This window comes from Camellia sinensis, chromosome 8 (assembly GCF_055761805.1).
Source record: "Camellia sinensis isolate YWXY chromosome 8, ASM5576180v1, whole genome shotgun sequence".
Classification (NCBI taxonomy): Eukaryota; Viridiplantae; Streptophyta; class Magnoliopsida; order Ericales; family Theaceae; genus Camellia; species Camellia sinensis.
Genome location: NC_138968.1, coordinates 178,244,517 through 178,259,823, shown reverse-complemented (window position 1 = coordinate 178,259,823; position 15,307 = coordinate 178,244,517).

Here is a 15,307-nt window from a genome sequence, read left to right as displayed (position 1 = left end):
ACACACATATACACATATAATATATAAAATCTCAAATCCAAGACATAAATATACAAAAATCTAAAATATATACATACATAATTGTTTGGAGAGTCTCTGGAGTTCTTCAATTGTAACCACCAAAAAAATAGGATGGTAAAGTAGTTAGCCCAATAGCTAGCCCATTGGAGCTCAAATTAGACTTACATTGACTAAAGTGCCTAACAAATCTTCTTTAACTATCTCCTTAAAGATGCTCTTATAGTTGAACCTTATAAATTTAAATTACAATTCCGAACCTCATAAATTATGGACAAAGTTAGGTGGGCTTAAAAGGTGATTGGGGTTTGCTTATTTGGTATTTTTTTTTATGTATATTTATTTTCTTCTTTAGTGAATTTTTTATAATTTTTTTAAAAAGTTGTAAGTTTATAAATTCAATTTAACGAGATGAATTAGAAAATTAAAAACACATTAAAAGTTTTGAAAACAAATTGAGAAAAGATAAAAGTAAGTATAAAAAAAAGGTAAACTTTTTTGGGCTAATCTTGATTTTTTAATTAATTTAAAATTTTACTTTTTATATTCATCTACACAAGATACATGATAAAAACTAAAATTATTTAAAATTTTAGTTTTGTCCCTATATGGAGTAGATAAGTTTTGAATTTTGAAAGGTGAAATGAGATTTAATTTATTAATATTATCAGTGTCACATTAATTCATAAAAAAAATACATATATATTATCACTCTACTCTATATAAAATTTATTTGTATATCCTTACTCTGTTCTATATGATCATTATATATCTTTAACCCATTGTCGATGTTGTACGGGAAAGAAATAAACCTTCTCGTATAATCCTGTTGATCGAGTCCGCGTTCCTCCAAACGTCGTCGCTTTACTCCCTGAAAACACAAACGTGAGCTAGTCGGCGGGTGTGTGCAGGATACCTCTCCGATGCCTAAGTCAGCAAAATAGACAAATAGACAAAAGCTCCATGTATTCGAGAATCAAAGTTGTGTTACCTCTTCATAGGTAATGTTGTGAGCTTTTATAGGTTCCGCGTGGCACAATCCTAGTAGGACTTTTACTCCTCCATGTAGAGTCCTCCTAGGAGTCATACTCCTAAAAGATAATGATTATCCTTCAACACCCCCCTCACTACTTAAACCAAGTGAGATGGTTTTACCATGGTCGGATTCCAATATGACCGAGGTAAGCATGGCCATGCTAAGCCGCAGAGTAGACCAAACTATACCTAGTTTGGTTCTTCCTTTCACTGCTCTTACCTCGGTTACCCCTGTACAAACCATAGTGTGCTTAGACTGAGCTAACTAATAGCAAGGTTTCGACCGAGCTAACAATAATACACCATGACCGTGCTAACTCTTGGACCGAACTAACTTGAAGGCCATCTTGGACCGGGCTAACTCCAAGGCCTTTATACTCAGCCCTTCTTACCGTGGCCCACAACGGCCCACTACTCAGGTTGGCCCAATTTAGATATAAATTTCCCTCTCAATTGCCCCTTAATTCCATCTGCTCAGCATGATATGGATTACCTGTTACTAGCCGAGCTAAGAAAACTTGGGCCTTCCAACCGAGCTAAAAACCTTTAGCTTTCCAACCGAGCTAAATTCAAACTGAGCTCTGTCTGTCCGATCAAAACATCTCTTCAATCACTGTAACTGAATCGCTTCTCATCCCTGGGACACGTGGCACATTCTTATTGGCCCAGTGCAGCTGTCACGCCATCTTCGTACTTCGCAAAATTTGAATAGTCCCGCCCTTTTTATCCTTCCTTATACACAAAACAAACCTTTGTTTTGAATCACTCACTTCACTATTCATCTCCCTCTCTTTCTCTTGCTCAAGAACTTCCATTGCTCCTCAATCCCGCAATTGCGAAGCTCGTGAACCCTCCAGTGCTGTTTCCGACTTCCAGTTCCCTCCTCTTCATCTGGTAAGCTACACGGATCTGTTCTATTTTTCTTGTTTTCGTATTTGTTTAATCCATTGCATATTGTTTGTGTTTTTGCAAAACACATGTTTTCCATTTTTTGTTCTGCCTTGTGTTTGCTAGGAAAGAACTTTGTAAAAACCACTCGTATGTACGGAATAATCTTTTGAACATTGTATTTGATCCAAAATCATCATCTATCCAAACTAGAAAATCGTTTGTGGTTGATATCAGTCTGGCCAGACTAACCAACCGAACTAACACTTTGCGCTATACTAGTCGTTTCAACAAGTCAAACCATCTTTTGATTTATTTTCACTGAACTACCGAACCGTACTAAGACTGCACAATAGTGTGCTTGAATGCCTTAACCACGACCGGGCTACAGCTTGGGGCTAAACCGGCCCTTTTAGTCAAGACCGAACTAAGAACGCTGCCCCTATAGGCTCAATCGGGCTAACAAACACCTTGCTTAAACCGAGCTAAGACCCGCAGTATCTCACATAGCCAAGCTGGGACTTCATTTATCTTGCCTTTGTTTCTTTTAGCACGGTCCAATCGATCTGTGCTTAACACCTTTGTTTTTCACTTTGCAGACTTTAAACTGTCCAGGCACTCCTTTGAGTACTCGACCGAGCTACTCAGCCTCATTCTTCGACCGAGCTAACACTCGAGTTTAATTTATTCATAACTTAAACCATAAATGGAAAAGTATAGGTTCTTAGTAAACTCACCAGGGGCCATAGCCGAATTTCGTAAGGACTATCAAATTCCAGATGATGTCCACCTCTCCCTGGCCGAACCAGAAACCGTTCCTTGGGGAAAGCAAGGCTTTGTCCCTTTTAATGTTATTTCAATCGTAGAGTGCGGTCTACGTTTCCCTATACAGCCCCTCCTCTGTGAATTCCTTAGGCAAACCAAACTCTGCCCTACCCAACTTTCTACCAATTCCTGTCGTATAATAACGGCATTGCCGCGCTAAACGACCGGGCTGGTCTTAACCTCAGCCTAGCCGAGCTCTTTCATCAATACTCCATAGGATCGGCCGAAGATGGCTGGGTTTACTATTTATGAATAAGGCGCCGGCATGAAAAAATAATAAAGGATACTCTGGATAAAGACGTGACCGATGATGATTTTTTCTGGGTATCTAGAAATTTTGAAGACCACCAAGCCCAGATCCCAAGCCATAGAATAAATTGGAACAAGGGTGTAGCCGGTAGGGTTACCTTCGGCTGAATTCCACGCGTTTCTTTTACCTCGGTCTTCTCATCTTAAACCGTACTAACTGTTTGTCTTTTTTATGCAGATTCGAACTTCCTCAAGTCCCAATACAGCCACCCCAACCTCAATACACTTCACGCCGTCCTACGATATCCAAACCAAAGTTGGACCGAGCTACTGGACTTTCAACCGACCTATCGATATAGTGGTAAACGGAAGACCAAGGTAACTGATTTCTTATTGGAAGCCTCTCTAGAACCGAACCCAAACTTGCCCCAAATCAGATTGATCCCTTTAACTGCTGAGCAAGAGATGGCCAAGAAAAGAGTCGTGCGAGCCTTTCTGACCGAAACAAATCCGACCGAGGTACCGCCAGCCGGTCAAACTTAAGAAACCGTAGTAGCTCTGCCAACCCACCAGCCTTCGTCATCGTGGCCAAGCAAGCGTGCTCGGACTTCCACAACCGAGCCACGACTCGTTGATGAAGACGAAATCATGGTTTCACAAACAACTCCGCTAAGTTCTCCACCGAGCCCACAACCGGAGCGCTCTGACCGAGCTACCTCCTCCAAGTGGGCTCCAAAAATCACCTTTCAGAACCGTGCTATCACGGATTCTGACTCAGTGGTCGCAGAAAAAGACCACCTGATGGCATTCAACCTGGCTAAAGGTGTTTGCCTTCCAGCCGACATGAGGCACCACGACCACCTGACCGAGCTGAAGGCCCTTCGCTCGTCCACAAAATCTATGGTGCTGGTAAGTTGCCCTTTTACTTTATTTTTTCTAAAGAAATTTTTCCAACTTTCAGCTCGGTTATATTGAGAAAGTGTCTTACCATCCTTTTGCAAACTATACAGAAAAACCATATCGCTCACAAGTGAGTGTTAGAACTTTGAAAAACTACCAGGCAAGCCATGGCCGAGGAAAATGAAAAGGCGGCCGAGCTGAAAGGGTCCCAGCAGAAGGTGGCTGAGCTAGAGACCGAGGTAACGCGTCTCGCTGGTCTAGTTACCTCGGCTGATGCTGATAAACAGAAGGCCCTCGCCATGAGTAAAGACAAATACTTGCGCGAGTTGGCCAAGCTTGAGAGAAAAAAGGATGCCGAAATAACCAAGCTCAAAAAGAAGCTAGAAGATGCGGAAGACCGTGGCTTTAAAGAAGACGAAGCCCTGTACATTAAGCAGTGTGAAGCTGCAAAGGACCTCTTCTTTAAGTGCGGATAGAGGGATGCGTGGTGCAGCTTGGTCATGGGCCTGAGACCGAGGTCTTTAATCCTCCTCAATACTTCATACCGAGCTCACTTGCGGAGTATGCTACCACCACTCAGTAACAATTTCTCGAAGCTTCAGATGATAATGAAGAAACCGTGCCCGTTGATACCCCAGTCGTCAATGATCCTGTCGATCAGTTAGCTCGAGTGGAGCCAACGGTGGAAGACCTGACTAACGAGCAACCCACTGAAGTCGTGACTCCGACCGAAATCGTGCTCCTGACTAAAACCTGGCTCCGAGTTGAACTAAATGCTGATCTTGACGATCTATTTGCCTAACTTTGTATTTTTCTTCTTTTTTGTCTTTTGGAAAGAGATTGTAACTGGGCTGAAGTCCCTTCTTTTGTACTTGATTTGAATCTTTAATGAAATCTCCTTTTGTTGGAACTGTTGCTTCGGTTTACTTCCATGCTTGTACTTGCTTTTTTACTAAAACCTGAACATTCTTTTTGGCCGAGATACTTATCGTGGTTTTAACTTTGCAATCTATCTGGTCATTCCTGCCAACCTCTTCAGCCTAGATCCTTATCTCGGCTGAAGAACAATAAGTGTTGGTTTTTCCAGCCAACCTCTTCAACCTAGATCCTTATCTCGGCTGAAGTATAATAACTGTTGGTTTCTTCAGCTAACCACTCTTCAGCCTTGATCCTTATCTCGGCTGAAGAGCACCAAGTGTTGGTTTTTCCAGCCAACCTCTAAGTTAGTTTTTCTTGCCAACCTAGGGTTAAGTGTTTGGTTATTCCGGCCAAACGTCCTGCAGCCTGGATCCTTATCCTGGGCTTAGGAGGGGTGTTGGTTTTTCTTGCCAACCTTTGAGTTGGTTTTTCCTGCCAACCTAGAGTATAGTATTTGGTTATTCCGACCAAACGTCCTGCAGCCTGGATCCTTATCCTGGGTTTAGGAGGGGTGTTAGTTTTTCCAGCCAACCTCTAAGTTGGTTCTTCCTGCCAACCTAGAGTAAAGTGTTTGGTTATTCCGACCAAACGTCCTGCAGCCTGGATCCTTATCCTGGGCTTAGGAGGGGTGTTGGTTTTTCCAGCCAACTTTTTCAGCACTGATCCTAATTGTAGCTAAAGAGAGTGCAAAGTTGGTTATTCCGGCCAACTATGCTTTCAGTGCGCCTAACTCACTAAAACAATCTTTTATAGAAGGAAACAACTATATTGAAAAAAAACTACTTGTTTTATTGAGAAAGAAAAAATTACAAATACTTGAAAGAAAAGCTAAAAATAAAATAGTTTGAGATTAGCAGTGTTCCATGGCCTGGGAATGGTTTTGTCGTCCCTGTCTTCTAATTAGTATGCCCCTTTTCCGGCTAACCCAACCACTTTGTAAGGTCCTTCTCAATTGGACCCTAACTTGCCATCTCCGGGTACCAAGGTGTTTCCCATTACTTTGCGTAGTACCCAATCTCCGATTTTGAATTGTCTTGGATGTACTGTTTTGTTATACTTTCTGGACAACTCTTGCTGGTACGAGGCAATGTGAACCAGTGCTCTTTATCTTCTTTCTTCCGCAAGGTCGAGCTCCAATGTTATAGCTTTTCCATTTAAGTCTGGATCAAAATTTTCACTTCGAATTATGGGGAGGCCAACTTCCAGTGGGATTACTGCTTCCATGCCATATGCTAAGGAGAATAGTGTTTCTCCTGTTGATCGCCGAGGTGTGGTGCAGTAAGCCCATAAAATATGAGGGAGCTCTTCCGCCCACTTGCCTTTTGCTTTCTCTAACCTCTTCTTTAATCCATCCAAGACGACTTTGTTTGATGCTTCCGCTTGGCCATTGCTTGGGGGTATGCCGGTGTAGAATTGTAGAACTCTATCTTGTATTCTTCACAAAAGTCTCTAAAGATTCTGCCATCACACTGAGTGCCGTTGTCTGTTATTAGGGCTTTAGGTATGCCGAACTGAGTGATGATATTCTGCCAGACGAACTTCTTTACATCTTTCTCCTTTATTGATGCTAGTGCTTCTGCCTCCACCCACTTTGTGAAGTAGTCTGTTGCTGCGAGAAAGAGCTTTCTATTGCCGGGTGCTGCTGGAAGTGGTCCGACTATGTCCAAGCCCCACATTGCGAAGGGCCATGGGCTAGTTAATGGTAGAAGTTCTCTAGCTGGCTGATGTATTTGGTGTGCGAACTCCTGACATTTATCGCACCTCTTTACATACTTCTCTGAATCTGCTTGCATGTATGGCCACCAATATCCTTGCGAAATGGCTCTGTAAGCTAATGATCTTCCTCCTTGGTGGCTTCTGCATACGCCTTCGTGTATCTCGAACAAGAACGCTTCAAGTTTGCTGGGATGGACACACTTTAGATAAGGTCCTGTGAAGGATTTCTTATACAAGGCCATTGATGGGGAGAGCCAAAATCGCTGCGACTTTGCTCTTATTTTGTTGGCCTCTTTCTTCTCTTCCAGTAGGACGCCGTCTTTTAAAAATGCTATGATGAGATCCATCCATGAAGGGCCTAGTCCGGTGCAACATACTTCTTCTGCTTCAAGTTCTTCAATGCTTGGTCTTAGTAAGTAGTCAATAAACAACAGATGAGGGATGGATGTATCTGCCATTGAAGCAAAGCCTGCTAGTTCGTCTGCTCTGTTGTTTTCCTCTCTGCCAATCTGTTTTATCCGTACTACTTCAAATTTCTTGATCTCTTTTCGGACTAAGTCTTGGTACATGGCCATCTTGTCATCCTTTGCCTCGTAGTCGCCTGAAATTTGGTTTACCACCAGCTGTGAGTCGCTGTAAACCATTAGCTCGGTGGCCATCATGTAGGATGCTGATTTTAAGCCTGCCAAAAGCGCTTTGTACTTCGCTTCGTTGTTTGATGCGGGGAAGCCAAGGTGGACTGCTTGCTCCACTACTAGGCCGTCTGGCGAGATGAGGACTATGCCAAGTCCTGCTCCATGCCTGTTGAATGCTCCATCCACAAAGAGCTTCCATATCTCTCCGACGAACAGCTTCCAGCAAGTGGAGAGATCAGATGATGCCTTGGAATCAAAAGTGTTGTTGGTGTTTTCTTCCAAGTCCATGCTTGTTGTTTGCCCCTCTTTATCTAATTGTACCAAGTCTTCATTTACTGGTGAATCTTTACTTGGTGTAGCATGGTTTGCTTCTTTTTCCCTTACTTTACTCTGGTCTGCCTCAGGGTCTGACTGGGTATCCTGCACCAGGGGTTGCGCTATTCTGGTGTCAACTTCTAATCCTAGTTCGGTTGTTTCAGTCAGGTCGACTGGGCAGATATGATGACTTCTTGGGGTGAATTCTGCGACAAAGTCTGTCAAAGCTTGAGCCTTTATCGTGGTTCTTGGTTGAAACTTGATGTCGAATTGTCCCAACTCTACTGCCCACTTTAAGATTCGCCCAGAAAAGTTCGCCCTCTCAAACAAAGCTTTTAATGGAAAAGCTGTGATGACGACTATGGTGTGGGCGTGAAAGTAGTGCGATAACTTCCTTGAGGCCATCATCAAGGCCAAAGCCAGTTTTTTCAATGGCAAGTACCTTGTTTCGGTGCCCAGCAATGTCTTGCTAACATAAAAGATGGACAGATGTTGGATTCCTTCTGCACGGACCAACACTGCGCTAATTGCGTGCTGTGAAACTGCTAGGTACAAAAAGAGTTCTTCTCCAGGTATTGGGGTCACAAGAAGTAGTGGAGAAGACATGTATTCTTTCAAGCTTTCCAGAGCGCGGTCGCATTCTTCGTCCCACTCGAACTTGGCTTTGAAAGCTTGAAAAAATGGTCGTAGTCTGTCTGACGACTGGCTTATGAATCGGTTGAGTGCAGCTGCCATGCCGGTGAGATGCTGCACTTCTTTTACTGTGTTTGGCCTCTCCAGGTCCTGAATTGCTTTGATCTGAGAAGGGTCTACTTCTATACCCTGGTTGGTCACCAAGAAGCCTAGGAATTTGCCAGATCCTACTCCGAATGCACACTTAGACGCATTGAGGCGTAACTTGTGCTTCTTAAGGATCTGAAACATCTCACCTAGGTCCTTGAGATGGTTGTTCTCATCCTTGCTCTTGATCACCATGTCGTCGATGTAAGCTTCCATTGTTCTGCCTAACAATGGTTCAAACATCTTGGTGACCATCCATTAGAATGTTACCCCTGCGTTCTTCAGGCCAAAGGGCATGACCTTGTAGCAGTAGAGTCCTCTTGGCGTTGTAAAAGATGTGACTTCCTGGTCTGGTTCATACATAGCGATCTGATGGTAGCCTCTGTACGCATCAAAGAAGCTAAGACGGTTGTGTCATGCCGTCAGATCTACCAATTGGTCTATCCGTGGAAGAGGAAAGCTGTCTTTTGGGCACGTCTTGTTGACCGTTTTATAGTCTACACAGACACGCCATTTTTCATTCTTCTTAGGCACTACTACTGTGTTGGAGATCCATCTGGGGTAGTGCACTTCTCTAATAGCTCCTGCTTCTAGCAGGTTTTCTACTTCCTTCGCCACTATCTCGGCATGGTGGGGTGTCGATCTGCAAGTGAGCTGTATAATTGGTATGGCAATTGGATGGACATTCAATTGGTGACAGATGAAGCTTGGGTCAATGCCTGGCATGTCGCATGGCGTCCAGGCGAACACTTCGATGTTGGAGATCAGGAATTCCATGACCTCTATTCTCTTAGTGCTGGACATAGATGAGCCAAGCAAAAAGAACTTATCCGGGTTCTTTTCATCTATTCTTACCTATACCAAGTCTTCTACTACCTTCTGCTCAGTGGCTTTTCCAACATCCGCGAACAATTCATTGCTTTCTGGTTCTTCCACCATCTGAACAAATCCTTTGGCAGCGCAGCTGCCATTTACAATGACGAAGCATTGCTTGGACATAATTTGTTCTCCAAAGACCTCTTCAATTACTCTGATTTCGTTGGGGAACCGCATTACTTGATGGTAGGATGATGCTACTGATTTCATGAAATGCAGCCATGTTCTTCCCAAGATTATGTTGTAAGTGGAAGGGACTTTCAATACCCAGAATTCCACTTGTTTTGTTACGCTTCCTGCTCTGACCGAGAGGATTATCTTGCCAACTGGCCATTCTGGCATTGAGTTGAATCCGATCAGGGGAGATACCGCAGGTGCCAAGTCTTTGTCTTCTAGTTTCAATTGTTTGAATGTTTCGTAGTACATTATCTCACACGAGCTCCCTTGGTCAATCAAAATCCGTTTGACGTCAAAATCCTTTACTCGGAGAGTGACGACCAGTGCATCATTGTGAGGGCAGTATATCCTTGCCAAGTCTCTACCTGAAAAAGATATGACGTCGTGGCTTCTGTTCTCCCCTTTTTAATGGTAAGTTGGGCGCTTAATACCTCCCTTAAGTGCTCAGCCTTCTTTATCATGCCCCTGAGCTCGCATACGCGCTCAGGTTCGAATACCCCATGGATTACGTTGATCACGCCTTGAGGTGGGGCGTCGATTGGCATTCCGTTCGGGTGGTTGTCATTCTGGGGGGCTGGTTGTGCCCCTCCTTCAATGTACTTGTCCAGGTGACCGGCTGCCACCAACTCCTCCAGATGCTGTCTCAACAGTGCGCAATTTTCAGTGCGGTGCCCTTTTTTCTTATGGAAGGTGCACCTAGATTTTTCGTCGTAGTCCTTCTGAGCCTCTCCCAATTTAACTGGCCATTTGACGAAAGGTCCATCGCGTATCTCACTGAGAATTTGGTAGATTGGTTTCTTGAATACCGTGGTGATGGCAGTGCGGACTCTCAACCATCTTTTATCTCGGTCCTCTTCGTTGTCTCGCCTGCCTCGTCCATTCTTGTTTTGACGTTTTACCGTATTGACCTTTGCTGTAGTCTTCTTGTCTGGTGTTGCTGTTGCACCAGATTTTTCCTTGGCACGGGCGCCATCCTCCTCCACCCGAATATGTTGGTGCACTCTCTCCATCAAGGCTTCCATCGTGAGGGGTGGAGTCATGGTAATCGAATCCCTCAATCTGTTTCCGACTGGAAGCCCTCTTTTGTATTATTCGATGGCGAGATTAGTGGGGCAGTCCCCTATCTGGTTGAACATCTCCCAGTAGCGACTGTTGTAGGACCTCAATGTTTCTTTGTCACCCATGTCAATGGAGAGTAATTGATCGATCTCCATTGGCGTCTTGGTGTTCGTTTTGAATCTTGTCACGAACGCCTCCGCTAATTACGCTCAGGAGGTTATGCTGCCTTCTAATAGCCTTTCAAACCAGGTTAAACCTAGGTCGCCAAGGCTAGATGGGAATAGGATGCACATCAAAGCTTCGTTCCGCCTGTATACTGCCATAACCTGGCGAAAGTGGCTTAGGTGCATGTAAGGGTCTGTCTTTCCTTCGTATGTGGTAAATTGAGGCTGGATGAAGCCTAAGGATAATGGTGCGTTCTCAATCGCCGGAACGAACGGCGAGCTATGTAGTCTTGCTAATGCTTTATCTGTTGGTTCATAGGCAAGGTGCGGTATTGGCATTCCAACCTCGACGCTTCCATGCGTCCGAGGAGCCAACCGCTGCAGGGCTGAAACTCTGTACAGGTCGCGTGCCCTGGCATCCTCCTTCTGTCACGCCCTCTCTTCAAGCACAGTCCGTAAGTCGGATGATCTAGGCAACTCCGTTTGCCTGGATGATGTCTGGTGCGTATGTGAGGGCCGATAGGTACTTCCTTCAGTGTAAGATCTCAATGATCTCGTTCTCTCAGACCTGGAGTAATGAGTTCTGGAAGTCCTTGATTGAGTGTCGCCTGTCCTGAGGCTTCTACTCTCTGCTTGCGATGGCGTGGTATGCCTACCACGATCTTCAGAGTGGCGAGGAGGCGTATTGCCTTTGCGCCCCTCTCCCGTCGCCACCTCTTTTCCCTTGATCTGGCGCTTCATGGCCTCCATGTTCGCCGCCATCTTCCTTATTAGTTCATCTTGCTCTTTTACGCGATCCTCCAGAGCTTGAGGGTCGATTCTTCGCCTTTGCCTTTCAGGACTTTGTGAGCGAGAGCGACGGGAGCTGTTGTTCCGCCTTCCCCTTGTATCTCTCCGGGGATTCTGTCGCTGGGGCTCTAAGTCCGCCATAGGAGGGATAGAGGGCAATCCTTCGCACCTCCCACCCCCCTCTGGGGTTTGTCCGTCGATGGTGGATTACGATAAATCTTCGTTGCGCGCCATTCAATTAGTGAGGGAAACTTGATCAAGAGGTTTTGTTCTTTGTCTGGTATTCCCACAGACGGCGCCAATTGTACGGGAAAGAAATAAACCTTCTCGTATAATCCTGTTGATCAAGTCCGCGTTCCTCCAAACGTCATTGCTTTACTCCCTGAAAACACAAACGTGAGCTAGCCGGCGGGTGTGTGCCGGATACCTCTCCGATGTCTAAGTCAGCAAAATAGACAAATAGACAAAAGCTCCGTGTATTCGAGAATCAAAGTTGTGTTACCTCTCCATAGGTGATGTTGTGAGCTTTTATAGGTTCCGTGTGGCACAATCCTAGTAGGACTTTTGCTCCTCCATGTAGAGTCCTCCTGGGAGTCATACTCCTGAAAGATAATACTTTTCCTTTAACACCTCCCTTACTGCTTAAACCAAGTGAGATGGTTTTACCATAGTCGGATTCCAATATGACCGAGGTAAACATGGCCATGCTAAGCCGCAGAGTAGACCAAACTATGCCTAGTTTGGTTCTTCCTTTCACTGCTCTTACCTCGGTTTCCCCTGTACAAACTATGGTGTGCTTAGACCGAGCTAACTAATAGCAAGGTTTCGATCGAGCTAACGATAATACACCATGACCGGGCTAACTTTGAACGCGGCGACCGTGCTAACTCTTGGACCGAACTAACTTGAAGGTCATCTTGGACCGGGCTAACTCCAAGGTCTTTATACTCAGCCCTTCTTACCGTGACCCACAACGGCCCACTACTCAGTTTGGCCCAATTTAGATATAAATTTCCCTCTCACTACTCTATATAAAATTTATTTGTATATCCTTACTCTATTCTATATGATCATTATATATCTTTAATCCGTTGTCGATGTTGAACAAAGCTCACTATTTTTTACATGGGAAGAGTTATTATGACATGGGAGGTTAATTATATTTTTGTGTCAACTAGTGAGATTTGTGTGTGAAGGAGGACTTCAATGCCACGGCCACCATTAATTATTTGCAAAATGTTTGAGGATGCCTCGAAATTTCGAGACTTATTTGTTTGTTTGTTTGTTTTTTGGTTGTGTTGGTTTGATTTTTTTTTTTTTTATTATTTGCAAGGATAGTTATGTGTAAGGGTGTGCTAAAAAATTAGACATCCCGCACTAACTCAGCTTGTGTGGTTTGATAACGTGAGTAAGTCGGGTTGGACTAGTTGGGTGATAAAATTGACTGATCAATTAGGTTGTTGGTTAAAATTTGTTAGTTCGACACAGTTTTATATGAGTCCATACTATATTTTTATTTCAAATCAAGAAGACTGGGAGGAAATTGAAATGGCTTTGGTTTCAATTTCCTCTGAGCCTTCCTGATTTAAAATAAAAATATAATATAGACTCGTACAAAATTATATGGAATTAATAAATCTTAACCAGTAGTCTAACTGATCAGTCAATTTTATCACCAAACTAGTCTAACCTAACTACTCACCTTATCAAACCACATAAGCTGAATTGGTGTAGAATGTTTAGTTTTTTAGCGCACCCTATACAATACATAACCATAATTTCACCAAAAAAAAATTTATCCGAGACATTCGAGCCTCAAAATTTCGAGGCCTCCAGCACGACTGTAATTATTTTTTCCTTTACTGTCAAACGCAAGTTGACGAATATTGTATTTTTGGTTTACATCCAAAAATCTAAAGTTCAAAGACAGAAGAGAAGCAAATCGCAGGGTCTGAAGGAGAAAAAGGAATCCCTTTTTGACAGCAACTAGCACAAGGGGAAGGTACTCTACATGTGCAAGGCTGTGCTTTCTTGTCCCCTCTCACAACTCTCCTTGCAATCCTTAGCATCTACATTTGAATTTCAATATGTGTACGGGTATATAATCGATCATAGAATTAATTACATAAAATATAAGTAAATAATTTGAGTGAAATTATATTTTTTATGATAAAATGTCACTATCTGATATGCATGATAAAATTATTTTATGTAATTGATTCTATTGCCGTTTAGAAGCAAACAATTAGCAAGTTAAAGATAGAACTATCAGAAGCTTATGGATTTCACTATTGACTACGTAGTCTTGCAAGAGCTGAGAACATCTCCTATTAAAATTGTGTAAATGGATGTTACTTAATAAAAAGTCATAAAATTAAGATTTGGTGAGTGTGTGAGATGTTACAATAGATGTGTTAAGATGTACGTTAAAGAAAAATATGTTAGTGGGAATAATGGTAATAGTGGTTGTGGGCGACAATAACAACAGTAATAGTGATGTAGTTAACAATGATGATAGTGATAGTAGAGTGATTGAAGTGATGTGATAGTGGTAAAGTAATGGTATTTGTAAACTTGAACGGAATAATGATTGCTTCTCTTGTATTTGTTCTGTTTTGGCTCAAGTCTCACTAATCTTTTGTTTCGGTCATGACTCACGTATGATTGGGTTTAATTATAGGTGTCAGCCTAATTAAAATGTGTTCTTGAGTTATGATGCAATTCAATCAAATTTTCATTTTGTACTATTCTCGTCTTTAATAAAATCTTTGCTTTGTTGAAAAAAAAAAAAAAACTTGTACGGAGTAATTTTTTTGGTTTTTGTTGATTAACATTTTATGTTGTACCAAAGTAAAATATATAATTAAAAAGGGAGGGGGGGGGGGGGGGGGGGGGGGGGGGAACATATGTATTTTGGTTAGTTTGTGCAGCAATGAAACGTCATGAATCATGTGATTCTTTGCTTCTGTGCTGCTGCCTTCACTTCTGTGTGTCTGTGTGTGAGGACCACAAACAAAGAACAAGGAAGGACGCCGATTACAACAACTTACGCGCGCACTCTACAACGTGGGACAGTCAGTTATTACATCACTTCCACACCGTACAACACCGTTACAACCAACCCCACCAGTTAACTTCAACTACTTTAATTAATTATTTAAACAAGAAACTACCTTTTACCTTTTAACAACCCTTCACTCTGTTTTCTTGTTATGCTTTTCATTCTAATTCACACTTAAACAACACACTCCCACAATGATCAGAAAACATTGTATAGAGAGAGAGAGGAGAGAAGTGGTCCTCACACACAGGCCCCTTCTTTCTCTCTCTCTCCTGTCTAGTTCTTTTTCACCTCTCTCAATCTCTCATTTCCTACTGTCTTTAGAGACAAACCAACCCACAAAAATGGAGGCCCTTCAACCAAACCCGTCGCCGGTTTCGAAAAACAAGGCGGCGGAGGAATGTGCTGCAGCTGATGATGACGATGATGATAGCATGGAAGAAAAAGAAGAACAAGAAGAGTGTTATGGAGGTGTTAAGAAGAAAAAGAAAGTGGTGTTTGTTTGTGGTGGTGGATCCGGAGGAAAGAAGGGGTGTGGCGGAAGTGGTGGTGGAGGAGGGCGTTGTCAGGCGGAGAAATGCGCTGCCGATCTGACGGAGGCGAAAAGGTACCACCGCCGCCACAAGGTATGCGAACTCCACGCCAAAGCTTCCGTGGTCGTGGTCGCCGGGCTCCGGCAGCGCTTCTGTCAGCAATGCAGCAGGTCCTCACAATCCCACTCTTCTTCCTTTCTTTTCTTTTGATGGAAAATATTTAGCATGCATGGTAAAATATATTAACTGAATCATAATAATTTCGGGATGATATCTTTTTGGAGTCTTATTACTGTAAATTTTATTTTCTATTTTTATATTCTTTTGTGCTGTGTTTGGTTGGAGAATTTGAGGAGGAATTTAGAAAGG